Here is a 12353-nt window from a genome sequence, read left to right on the forward strand (position 1 = left end):
CGTCGAAACTTGTAATAAATCATCGCATGAAAATTTTCACGTGTTAATTCAATTTTTCTGTTGTCACGCAATGAAGTCAACATAAAGAACACACATAAAGCTATTGACAAAACATTTGAAGCACGTTATGGTCAAAAATGTTAAAAGTTTCTATGAAAGCAAAAAATGACGCCTAACCACAGTCAGTGTTGCCAAGGCTCAAAATTCAAATAATGGCACTAGTAAGAGGGCCTATAATTTTGAAAGAATATTTGACAAGAAATCCAATTGCTAACACTAATCGCACACTAGCAATTGCTTGTTCAACTGCAGGGGCCTTTTTAAATTTATTTTTTTTATCGCAATGCTCTATGGACCAACGTCATTTGATCAGACAGGAAAAATATTTACGTGTATAGTACAAAATAGCAGGATTTCTATGAGATACGTCGTAACATTTTTCCGAAGATAAATCCTGAGATATTTCCTACGATTTATCTCATAGTGTATAGCTCGCCTTATTTCATTTATTTTATCGTTTTGATTATTTAGAATACTGATAGAATTCTAGAATTAGAATTTTCTAACTACGTAAAAATTAGTCAACGCTATTGACTTCAAAATCCAAAAAAATATGCCAACCATTCCTCATATCTCCCTCAGTCAAAGCTTACAAGCAATAATCACTCGCATGCAATGTTCGAAGTGGGAAAAGGCAGACGCGGGCTGTTTTAGTACAATTTTGACTCGACATACTGGCTATCTAAATATTCAAATACAGTGAAGGTATATTGCCTAAAAGCTTGCGTTTCTATTTACATAATGACTCAAAACCATGGGAAAGCTTCTCTGTAGTGAAGGAGAAAGAAAGCATGGAGAGCTTTTGTCCTCCACCTCCAATTTTTTGAGAAAAATAAAAATATATTTCCTTATGTTGAATTGGAGAATTATACACTAAAATGCTTAAAAACAGGGCTCTTGTATGAACACAATTTCTCGCGGGACAACTCCCGGACCTTCAAATCGACTGCAAGGTCTGGCTCCTCCACAGCAGCTAGCCCCTAAATCCATCCATGTTCAAATCTTCAGATTTGAATGCACCCAAAATTATCTTCACATTTGTACATATAGTACAACCAAATCCATCATTATTGTATGTCAGCCTCGTAAATTCTTTAAATTTGGAGTCCTATGGCTTTAGTAAGATAATCAGAAAATGCAGCGAAATTCATGTGATGAGGATTAATTTGCTGATAAATGAATTTATGGAAGAGGCATGTAAGTGAGTTACTTTTATTTTTATAAAAAAAAAAAAAAAACTCCATATTTAAAATATTTAACTTTCATTAACTAACAATATCAAATTCAATTAAAAGCAATCGGCACAAAGATTTTATCTGTTACATATACACTCCCGTACACAGATACTCACCGCACACGTATTCACTGTGTTATCCAATTAGTAGAAGGACGCAAAAATACTTTTCAATGAAAACATTGATTCCATGAATTATATTTTTTGTTGTAAATATGAGACTGAGTTATGCATTTTTTAATCATTGTAAACACAAAAATAGTCCCGACGAACTCATAACAACACTTTCCGATTTTTAGTTTAAACGAGTTGTGTTAATACACTATATTTTGTTTGGGTTGGGCCAATGATTCATTCCTTTCTCTCTATGACCTTTATCTACAACCAACATTAATTCTGGCGTAAGACCAAGGGAATAACTTTTTATAAAAATAAAAGGTAGGTAAAATAACAAAATGTTGGTATTGACACTTAGAAATTTTTTCAACATAGATTAAATCTTTGTCGTGGAATGCTATTTGTCAATTACTGTGTATAAAAATAAATTTATTAAAGATATTTTAGGGCCAACTTTCAAGTGATGGTATGTCTTCATAACAGAAAAACCAGAGGCGGTATGGCATACCACCGCATACCGTGTCACTTCGACCACTGCTCGCGTATATATGAGAGTTTCTCAAAAATCAAATTCGTATATTGATAATTATAATTGACATTCAGTTTACATAGTTCAAACTTTTCTCTTTGAAGTGTACCTAATCGTCTATGGTTTAACGTAACCAGATGAGTTGATTTTGAGTTTAACGCCCAGTTTAGCTGCGAGGCTATATGAGACGTGGACCTACTGATTAACATGGGTTCCGAACCACAATAGCTCCCACCGAGAACCGAACCCGGCTCTCCCACTAACGTAACCAGATTGAAGTCAGAAGCACCATTAGATTCTATTGAGAGTTCCTCTAACGATATTAGAAATTGAGCTCCTTATTCTCCCTTTGTACCAGTGGCGTACACAAGAAGTAGTTTCGGAGTTGTCAACCTCCGTCTAAGCTAGATAATAATAAACTAGTAAACATTTACTATATTAAGAATAAGCTATACAAAAACCACACTTGTCCTAACAGGATCTGAGATGGCATCTTAAACCCCCATTGATAAAATTGTGCGCACGCCACTGATTAATATATAACCATGCTGTTAAATCATGCGTACAGTGTTTCAAACTATGAAGTATCGATTGTTCGATGTTCTTCTAGATGACATCTCTGATTGAAGACCTACAGAGTTTCGTAGTTAAACAAAAATTACATCTTTCGGTTTTACGTCTTATGTATGTGCTAACTAGGCTAAAGGAGATGGTGATGATGGGAATGAATTAAATGATAGAATTAATAAAGTTGGAACAAACAGGAGAGTCCCGAGAAAACCCACCACAAACGTCACTTCGCCTGAGAGGTCCCGTTAATAATAACGTCTTTGGATCTAATGAAAGGTACGATAAGTATGATACATAGGATCATAATCAACCATCAATACTGAGCATAGAGCAATTTCTGTATTATTACCTATTACAGTCGTTACTTTATTGTTGGTAGATGGCAGTACTTTTCGTCCAGTAAAAATGGCAAAGAGACTCCAGTAAATGTTACATATAAAAAGATATATCCTTCCGCAGCTTAATACCACTCTTTTTTGTTGGCGAAATATATTAGTCATATTTTAGTTATTGAACTTCGTTTTGCGCCACATAATAATATGTGAACCTACTCACAGGAAATATAGATATCTGTTGGTTAAAATGAGAGGTACCAGTTCCATTTCTCGCAAGCCATGCGGTACACAATCTTTTCTAAGCGCGATAATCTAGATATTTTTGCAAGGTGAAGGCTGTATTATAGCTAAACCTTAAGTATTGTTGGTTATTACAGTCGGCCGCTCGAGATTTGATCTAACAAATGATAGAGATATAGTGTCATTCTTTGAGAAGTTTGACGATGCTTGCGATACAGGAGGTTATGACGATAATAAAAGAAATGCGTTATTGCCGTGGCCGTCAATGAGACAAATTATTTTTGAAAAGGAAAAATATTGAGACCACACCTTATGCGACACTGAGAAAACAGTTAACCCACACAGCAAGGAATATTTCCTCAATCAAAAGAAAATATTTTCCTTGGTTTTCAAAAGGTTTTCCTTCTCTGAAGATTTCCATGCTGGTTTCCCCAATGTATTCCGAATATTTCCCAAAAATATTTTCCCAAAAATGTTTGTAAAACATTTTAGAAATTACCTGGAGTACATTTTGAGAATGCTTGCCGGAAAGTAAAACCAGGAAAATATTCACAAAATATATTAGAAATATTGTTTTGGATCTAATTTAATATGTTTTCACTGTTGAGAAGGGAAATATTTTCGAAATGATACTAAAAATGTTTTCCATATATGATACGGAAAGCAATCAAACGAAATATATTCCACATATTTAAAAAATGTTTTCTAATTCGTTATTTGTAATATTTTCTATTTTTACGAGAAAACGTATTAAATATATATTTTTAAAAACATTTAGAATATTTTAAAAATAAATTATATCGTAATATAAGAAATATTTTTCAGAAATGTTTTAAAAAGGTTTACTTAATTTTTACAAAAGTATTTTGGTAATCTTCTCCTATAACTTAAATTAAGTATTTTCGTATGATATTTTAGTATTATTTCCAGAATATTTTATGGAATTTTGAATATAAAACTTTAAAACAGTTAAAAGAAAACATTAAAAATGAATAGAAAATGTTTTCCATTGTGTTTTGGAAGATATTTTGTGTCTTTAGTGAACAACATTTTCTGATATAGGTCTATTATAGAAACATTTTTACATGTTTTCAGAATATACTCTTCCGTTACTGGAGAAAACATATTCCTTGTTATATCTGAGAAGTATCCCAAGTATATGCCGGAACTATTTTTTAAAATGTGTTTGGAGAACATTTAATTAACTACGGGAAGCATTGGCGTTAAATAAGCTTTCCGGGCTTAATCCTCCCCCGAAATTGTTTTACTATATTAAAGTAAATGAAATATCCTGCACAATTTTCACATTTTCAGGAATAAAGTTAGCAAAGATTCCCTCCACAAAACAAAATCGTAAATATGCCACTGAACAGGATGTGCATGTTTAGAACGTTAGTAGGAAAATAATGTATGGAAAATTTTCACAAATTGTAATAGAAATATTGTGTTGAATGTAATGTAATATGTTTTCAATGTTGAGAGCAGGGGTAAAAGTGGATCTGAAAAGGTTGGGGGACGGTAGGTAGCGGATGACGTCACGTCGTTCACCCTGCCTATCTTTGCCCATTGTAATTTTTTTTAGGAACTGGGTAGACGCCGTATATATTTTCTCGAGGTGGGGGTGGCGTCCCCCCGTACTTTTACCCCTAGTTGAGAGAGAAAATGTTTTCTAAGTAACACAAAAAATGTTTTACATACATGATAAAGGAAACAGAATAGGCCTATAAACAGAATAAAATGTTTTCCAACATGTCATTTACATTCTTTTCTATTGTTACAAGAAAACATATGAAATATAATTTTTAAAATATTTCGAATATTTTAAAAATAAATTCGTTCGTAAGATAAGAAATATTTTTAAAACTCCTATTAATTTTGTATGGAAATGTGTTTGTTATCTTGTCCTGTAACTTAAATGAAATATTTTCATGTAATATTTTAGAATTATTTGCAGAATATTTTATCGAATGTTGAATAAATTCTCTCACGAGAGTATCGTAGTAGCATTATTACCAATCATTATACTAATTATAGCAGCACCAAAGAAATATATTTGTTAAAAATTTGAAATTTATGATATCCAGTGTGTGAGATTGCTAATTAGCATCGCTACATCAACCGTCATTTGTTTATCAAAGGTACCAGCATTCCTTGCGCGCTATGTTGAATTCACAAGTCAAGACAAGAAGGAATATTTAAAAAATAAATAAATAAAATAAAATAAATCTCACTATATTCAGTCATGTTGAAGAAGATATCTTTATATAGAAAAAGGGCTATAGTTAAGGAGCCAGGAATTATTCATTGAATATCTACCTACTTAAAAAGTTGGTAATATACCCAATTTTAATTAGTTAATGAGTGATTTGAAATTAAAGAAGACTTTTCCGAAGTCGGAGGCACACCTCAACACTGTTAATAGTGAAGAAGAAAGAAAGAAAGACAAGAAAAGTCGGTAAGTATAACGATTACATAAAATAATTTAGTTTTATTGTCTTTATAAGTGATTGAGTGTCTGTATAGTATACATGAAGCTGCATCAGTTCCCGAATAAGCAGGACGCTCATACTTTTAGGAATTATTCATTGAGTATGTACGAACTTACAAAGGGGGTAACAAAGCGACTTTTATTTACTTATCGACTGATACGAAAATAAAAAAAGAACGTACCTGTACTTTATATCTGCATATCTGCATGTGTAGTGCCCTTGTACTTTATCTATGACTATGTGTGTGTGGAGGGGGGGATTTAAGGCATATCGCATGTCTTGTGCACATGGGTACTTCTTATATTGCACTACGTAGAAAATTTATGGTATTTCATGTAGAAATGGTAATAGAACACAAGAAACGCAGATCAGGGTGTTCTCATGTATACTATGTATTATCGAGAAATTTATGTTTACAAATTAATAAAGGTATGGGATGCTAGATTTCTATTTTTCATCTCTATACATAAAATACCGTGAAGGTTTACTTTTGGCTCACCAGTCGAAATAATTGCTGAAAAATAGATTCTTTTAATAATTTTCTTTTTATTGTCGGATTGAGTATAGCCCGCTCCCCCCAGTGATTTTTAACGAATCATAGTGATTCTAACGATTCATACTAGTTCATAATGAATCGGAATCGCATGTTATAAAGATTTAAGATGTAAATCTTGCGGTAAGGAAGCTTTAGTATAAGTAGTAGTAGTAGCTTTAGTAGCGGTAGTAGTAATAGTAGCAGTAGTAGTAGTAGTTAGTAGCAATAGTAGTAGTAGTGGTGGTAGTTAGTAGCAATAGTAGTAGGAACGGGTTAGAAGCCCCGCAGGGGTTGGTTTGGTTCTGTTCTCGATATAAGTAGTAGTAGTACTGACTCTTCCAGTTCCGGTGACAAAGAACTGGGGGGAGCGGGCTATACACAAGCCTTATTGTCTCCTAAAGATTTGCGCTAGGCGATTTGAAATACGTCACATGTAATAGATAAAATTCAAAAGGAGCGTCAGAAGTAATTGTCGAAAAAGTATAGTTATTCTTTTATGATTTGCGTATATATATACGTTGCCGGATGTATGACGTAAAAACTACAGTGCAAAAAATATAAATCAGCCTGTACTACGTGTAGGGATGTAGAACACAGGTTCCTCTTCCCATTTATCTGTAATAAAGACAGAAATCAACGTGCCCTGCGGGGCTCTAACCCGCCTTCACTTGCTAACGCTCGCTCGGCAATACTATGTGAATTAAATATTTTACTTTGATACAGAAAAGAAACATCTATTAACCTATATGGGGGACCTGTGTTCTAGAAGCTTCCCGCACCAATACTGTCTGAGTCAGAGCATTGCGAAGTTGGAGGTCAGCAGGAGCGAGGGGATGCTTCCAAAGGGAAAATATGCGGGCAAGTCTTTACTTTAGTCAAGGCAGTGACAATGACCAATTGATCTGAACCGGTTTCTGCAGTTACAGTTCCCAAGAAGGAAAGAGAAAACAACGTGCCCTGCGGGACTCTAACCCGCCTTCACTCGCTAATGCTCACCTCTGGTGCTTGGGGTCCCGGGTTCGATCCCAGCCCCCGTAAAGTGAACTTTGTGGTGAACAAACACCGTGTGCGTGGGTTTTCTCGGGGTTCTCCCGTTTCCTCCCACTTTCTTCATTTCACCATTACATTCATTTCTCATAATCATCGTCTCCTTTAGCCTAACCGGCATAATCGTGGGACGTAAAACTCAAAGATTTCATTTCATTTCATTTTTCGCTAATGCTCATTCGGCAATACTATGTACTGACATAATATCACTGCCTTGTTCAAAGTAAAGAGTTTAAAAAGATGCGTACATTACCATTTTTATGACATGTTATAATGATTCTGCGTGCAGTTTTACTTCTGGTGTGCCACTCGAAAGCAGTGTTTCTTTCAAAAGTAATGTTCCGGGGGCATTGCTCGTGCTATTCTAGTTATTATTATAAACGTATTGTTTTGTTCTGCTCCGGGGAGCCACTGCCCTCCCAAAGACAAGTCTGGAAGAAGCACTGCTCGAAATACTTAGTGAAATATAATTCTTTCGCTACTTTCCTTCTTGTTGTCTATTTAATGATTTTCGCCAAGCGACGTATAAATTTTTCACTTATAAATTCAAGGCGACCGTCAGAATTAATTGTCGAAAAATTACAATTCTTTTACGATTTGCGTATTTATACTGATTCCTGATGTGTGGATAAGAAGCCCAAAAAATACAAACCAATCTGTGTTACGGGGCTACTAAAAAGCACGAATGCCATCTAACCGAGTCAGGGAGGGTGAAGGCGGGGGGGGGGGCCGAGGGGATGCTTCCGAAGGGAGTAGGCACGTACATTTCTATTTTGGTGACGGGATAATTGCGCGTATATTACCATTTTAATGACGTATTTACGACTTTTTTTCACGGGAGAAGGGCTTGGCTAACTTTGTTCTCCAAGATAATTCATTTACTTTAATATAGTAAGTACAATTTCAAGGGGCTTAAGCCCGGAAGCCCCCCTTAAATACACCAGTGGGTTATAATAATTCTTGGGTTCTCTCGAGCAGACGTTTACGCCGAGAACAAAATTTATAGATAAAATATGATGTGAAATATTTTTCGTGAAGGAATGAGAGTGTTAATGTAAGTTATTTCTATCATTGCACAGCTTATTGAAATGGATTTTGAATGCAAATAGGGTAGAAGTAAGCGGCGGGAATTTCCGGTTCATACGTCAGTTGTGAACATCTGCGATGGCCGTAATGTAAACTTTTTTTTTTTTTTTAAAGAATTGTGTAATAAAGAGAGAAGGATTATAAAGTTTCTACAGTCATGGTATGGTGAAGCGCGTAAAATCAACTGCGCAAAGTGTGGAAAAGATTTATTCAAGAAGAAAAATTCAGAACAGAGGCAATAGCCCTACATACACTATTTTCTGTCGTAAAGGTAAGAAAGAAAGGCGGTGTAACACTCGTGTATTAGCTGTGAAAGGTATTTTTTTTTTTAGGATCGAAATTAAGTGTTTTTGAAGATAAGAATAATTACAAATATTGTAAATGTTTTTGCACCATCCTCGTTTATGCGTGCCCCCCTGCTGTGCTTCTGCCCTGACTCAGATAGCATGCGTGCTTTTTTACTGGCCACCTAACAGAAGTTGTTTCGCTTTTTCTTTTAGAGCTCCTCATTTAGTACATAGGGGGGCGCGGTTGCTCAGTGATACAGCGTTCACCTCCGGTGCTTGGGGTCCCTGGTTCGATCCCAGCTCGTGCCGTGTGGACTTTCTCGTGGGTTTTCTCGGGGTTCTCCCGTTTCCTCCCACTTTCTTCATTTTTCATTATCACCGTCTCCTTTAGCCTAACCAACATGATCGTGGGATATTAAACTTAAGGATTTCTTTTCGTTTAGTGCATGTTCTGCAAAAAGAAACCGGAAGATGCAAGAAATGCGTCAAAATTTGGTAAAACAGTCTGCTTGAGTATTACCTAATTCTGCCTGCAGGTTTACTATTGGCGTGCCGCTCGAAATAATTGTTGAAAAATTATAATTCTTTCGCTAATTTTCTTATTTTCTCTTAAATGGTTTGCGGCAGGCGACATGTAAATATTTCACCTGGCATATATAAAATTAAAGGGGGCCATCAGACTAGATTTGCCGAAAGATTACAATTATTCTTTTGCGATTTGCGTATATATATATATATATATATATATATATATATATATATATATATATATATATGTATATATATGTGTGTGTGTGTATTGTATTGTGTTCAGGGTTTGCCCAATTGGGCCCAGCCCGGAAAAACCCACCTAGGTTTTTGAGCTTTTCGTTGGTATATTATTGGTGCAATTAAGGTGACCAAGTGATTGGAAGTGGTTCTTATTAGATTTTGGACTTTCCTTGGGCGAATTAGTTGCTTTCGCGCTAAGATATACAACATTCAACGTAAGACCCGAGGGCGCGGTGGCTCAGTTGTAGAGCGTTCACCTCCAGTGCTTGGGGTGCCTGGTTCGATCCCAGCTCGCGCCGTGTGGACTTTGTGGTGGCAAATACCGTGCTCGTGGGTTTTCTCGGGGTTCTCCCGTTTCCTCCCACTTTCTTCATTCCACCATTTCACTCATTTCTCATTATCACCATCTCCTTTAGCCTAACCGCATAACCGTGGGACGTTAAACTTAAAGATTCCATTTTTTTCAACGTAAGACCTTTATAAAGTTGTGAATGCACTGAATGCATTAAAAAAGCCGTACCTTAGATTCAGAGTGGAAAGAATCAAAGAAGTTGTCATTTGAAGAGGGATACACTATGTTTAAATTCTTGTAAAAAAAAAAAAAAAAAAAAAAAACCTTTCTGGCGCCCTTTTTATTTTTTCTTCGCTTTAAATACATACTATTGTGCCATGAATACTTCTCAGAATCATCTTCCTGTAAACTTTATTTCCCAAAAGCATGTACTACAAGCGCTGTTATAACATTCAAAACACTTTGAAAATCCTTATTTTAGCAAAATGCGCAATTTTCCCATCTTCAAGTGACACGTTCCATTTAAGTGTCCGTGGAAGAGAGAGTTGAACATGTATAGAGTATATTTGAAGGGTAAGGGGAAAATAGAAGGAATGTCACAAAATTGTATTTTTGAGAAAACGGTGTTTTAATATTGAAAACCTCGTAAAAAGGCATAGGCTTAATCAAATCTTTTGCCTGTTTTTACATAGATATTTTTACATCTACGGATGCATATATATATATACAGGCAAATAGTACCAAAAGTCACCATCTCATAGGACAAAGTACCCAATAAAGCACACACATGGACATTCCTTGTTTTTTCCCCTTACCTTTCATTTCATCCTTTTACTGAATTGTTCTGTCATGTTGGTAGTTTTCTTGAGCATTTCATGATTCGTTCCTATATTCGCGATTTTTTGTATTCTTTGCAATGCAACGTATCAAAATTATTCATTTGTATAAGGCAAAATAATATGTATGGCCTGCTCCGTGGGGAAAGAAATCAAGCAAGGTAGCGGTCATCAAGGCCTTAGTAACCACCTCGGCATTCACCTGGTACGACTGAGGGAAAAAGGATGATCGGGTCCAGATTTGAGATCAGAGCATTCGGAATGAGACGCTAGTTCTTCATCAACTCAAATGCTGCCACATGTTTTCAATTTTTTTTTTTTTTTTAATAGGTTTAATATTTATAAGATGCTATACTTTTTAAAAAAAATGTGTGACCGCTTCAACATGTTACAACGTCCGTAAGTAAGCTACAGTCTGAGGTATGTCACTTTCAGCTGAAGCTGTTGTCTTCCTTGCCGTTTACATTTTCTTCAGGATGTTACTTTTGTAACACAATATTGTCTTCACAAGCTGCTGTAGGTCCTACACAAACATTTTAAATATTTTTGTAAGTTTAAGATGTAATAATTGATCTTTAATCATTCCCTGCTGTTATTATGTTATTAAACGCTGCCTATTATTTTTATTTTCAGAAACTGTGTAACACAAGAGAAACGTAACTAACGATGAGATCGCGTAGATTATTGGGATTTGGCTTCAACATGTCATACAGAGACGAACAAGAAGATCAGTTAAGAATTCAGCTGCAGTTCCACAGAACTTTAACTGACAATTCGCAGCGTCGAATTTATAGTTAGTTGTGGTAATCAAAAGTGACATTATAAAGAAGCAAATACGTTTTCTGGTTATTCAACAATGTGATATTTCTTGAAAGTTGCAAAAAGTGACATTTCGTGAAAAGATCTATTCCCCATGCGCCGTAGATTTGTAGAACATATTTTACATAAATATTGTTGTTGATTTTTTTTTAATTAGTGTCAGTGACATAATTTTCTAGAACAAGTGTTGAAGATTGTTCTTAATGTGATATTTGAGAAGATTGTTCTTAATGTATAGAAACAAATAATACGAGCAGCATGAAGATGCTGCTGAAGAGTATTTAAATAAATAATGCCAGAATAGTGTACATTTATATTTTTATTTAACTACTAACCGATATAAACTTATATAGATGTATATTTATTATAGTGTACAGTGTAAATTATAACTACATAATGTTAGCTTGCTCTCATAATTTTAAGCTGCTTTTATTATTATTATTATTATTATTATTATTATTATTATTATTATTATTATTATTATTATTATTAACTCAAAATCTTATTTACACACAGAATGCTTCAGGGTGTTCCACTGCTACTACTGGTATGTGGCCACGCCGTCTATGTACGTTGGGGTGTCTTATGTGATGTTGCGAGGTTCAGACTGCAAATTAGAGCCTTCACAATCATCGCGTGCCAATTTACAAAGCGGCTATATTGGATTTATTATTTTTAAGATAGGAAAAGGATTGCCAACAATTGTTTCTTGAAATGGATGTCTAAACTTCAATCCTTTTCGTATTAAAAAAAAAAAAAAAAATCCAATACAGCCGCTTTCAAAACTGGCAGGCGACGATTGTGAACACACTGATGTGCAGTTTGAATGTCGTAAGTCACATAAGACACCCCAACATATATGCACGGTGTGTCCACATACCAGTAGTACCAGTGAAACACCCAGAAACATTTTGTGTGTAAATAAGAGTTTGAGTTTAAAAAAAAATGCTTAAAATTATGAGAGCAAGTTAACATTACGTAGTTATAATTTACACTGTTTATTATTATTATTATTATTATTATTATTATTATTATTATTATTATTATTATTATTATTATTAGTAGTAGTAGTAGTAGTAGTAGTAGTAGTAGTAGTAGTATTTTAT

At 34.8% G+C, this 12353-nt stretch overlaps 1 long non-coding RNA gene across 1 annotated transcript; it reads left to right on the forward strand.

Annotated features, from left to right (window-relative positions):
* The first annotated feature begins 4286 nt into the window (after positions 1-4286).
* LOC145692021 (uncharacterized) lies at positions 4287-11555 on the forward strand. The gene is made up of 2 exons (XR_014132608.1): positions 4287-5540; positions 11062-11555. It is a non-coding gene; the product is annotated as an uncharacterized LOC145692021 (long non-coding RNA).
* Positions 11556-12353: the final 798 nt, after the last annotated feature.

This window comes from Thermobia domestica, chromosome 8, assembly GCF_964235325.1.
Source record: "Thermobia domestica chromosome 8, izTheDome1.hap1.1, whole genome shotgun sequence".
Taxonomy (NCBI): domain Eukaryota; kingdom Metazoa; phylum Arthropoda; class Insecta; order Zygentoma; family Lepismatidae; genus Thermobia; species Thermobia domestica.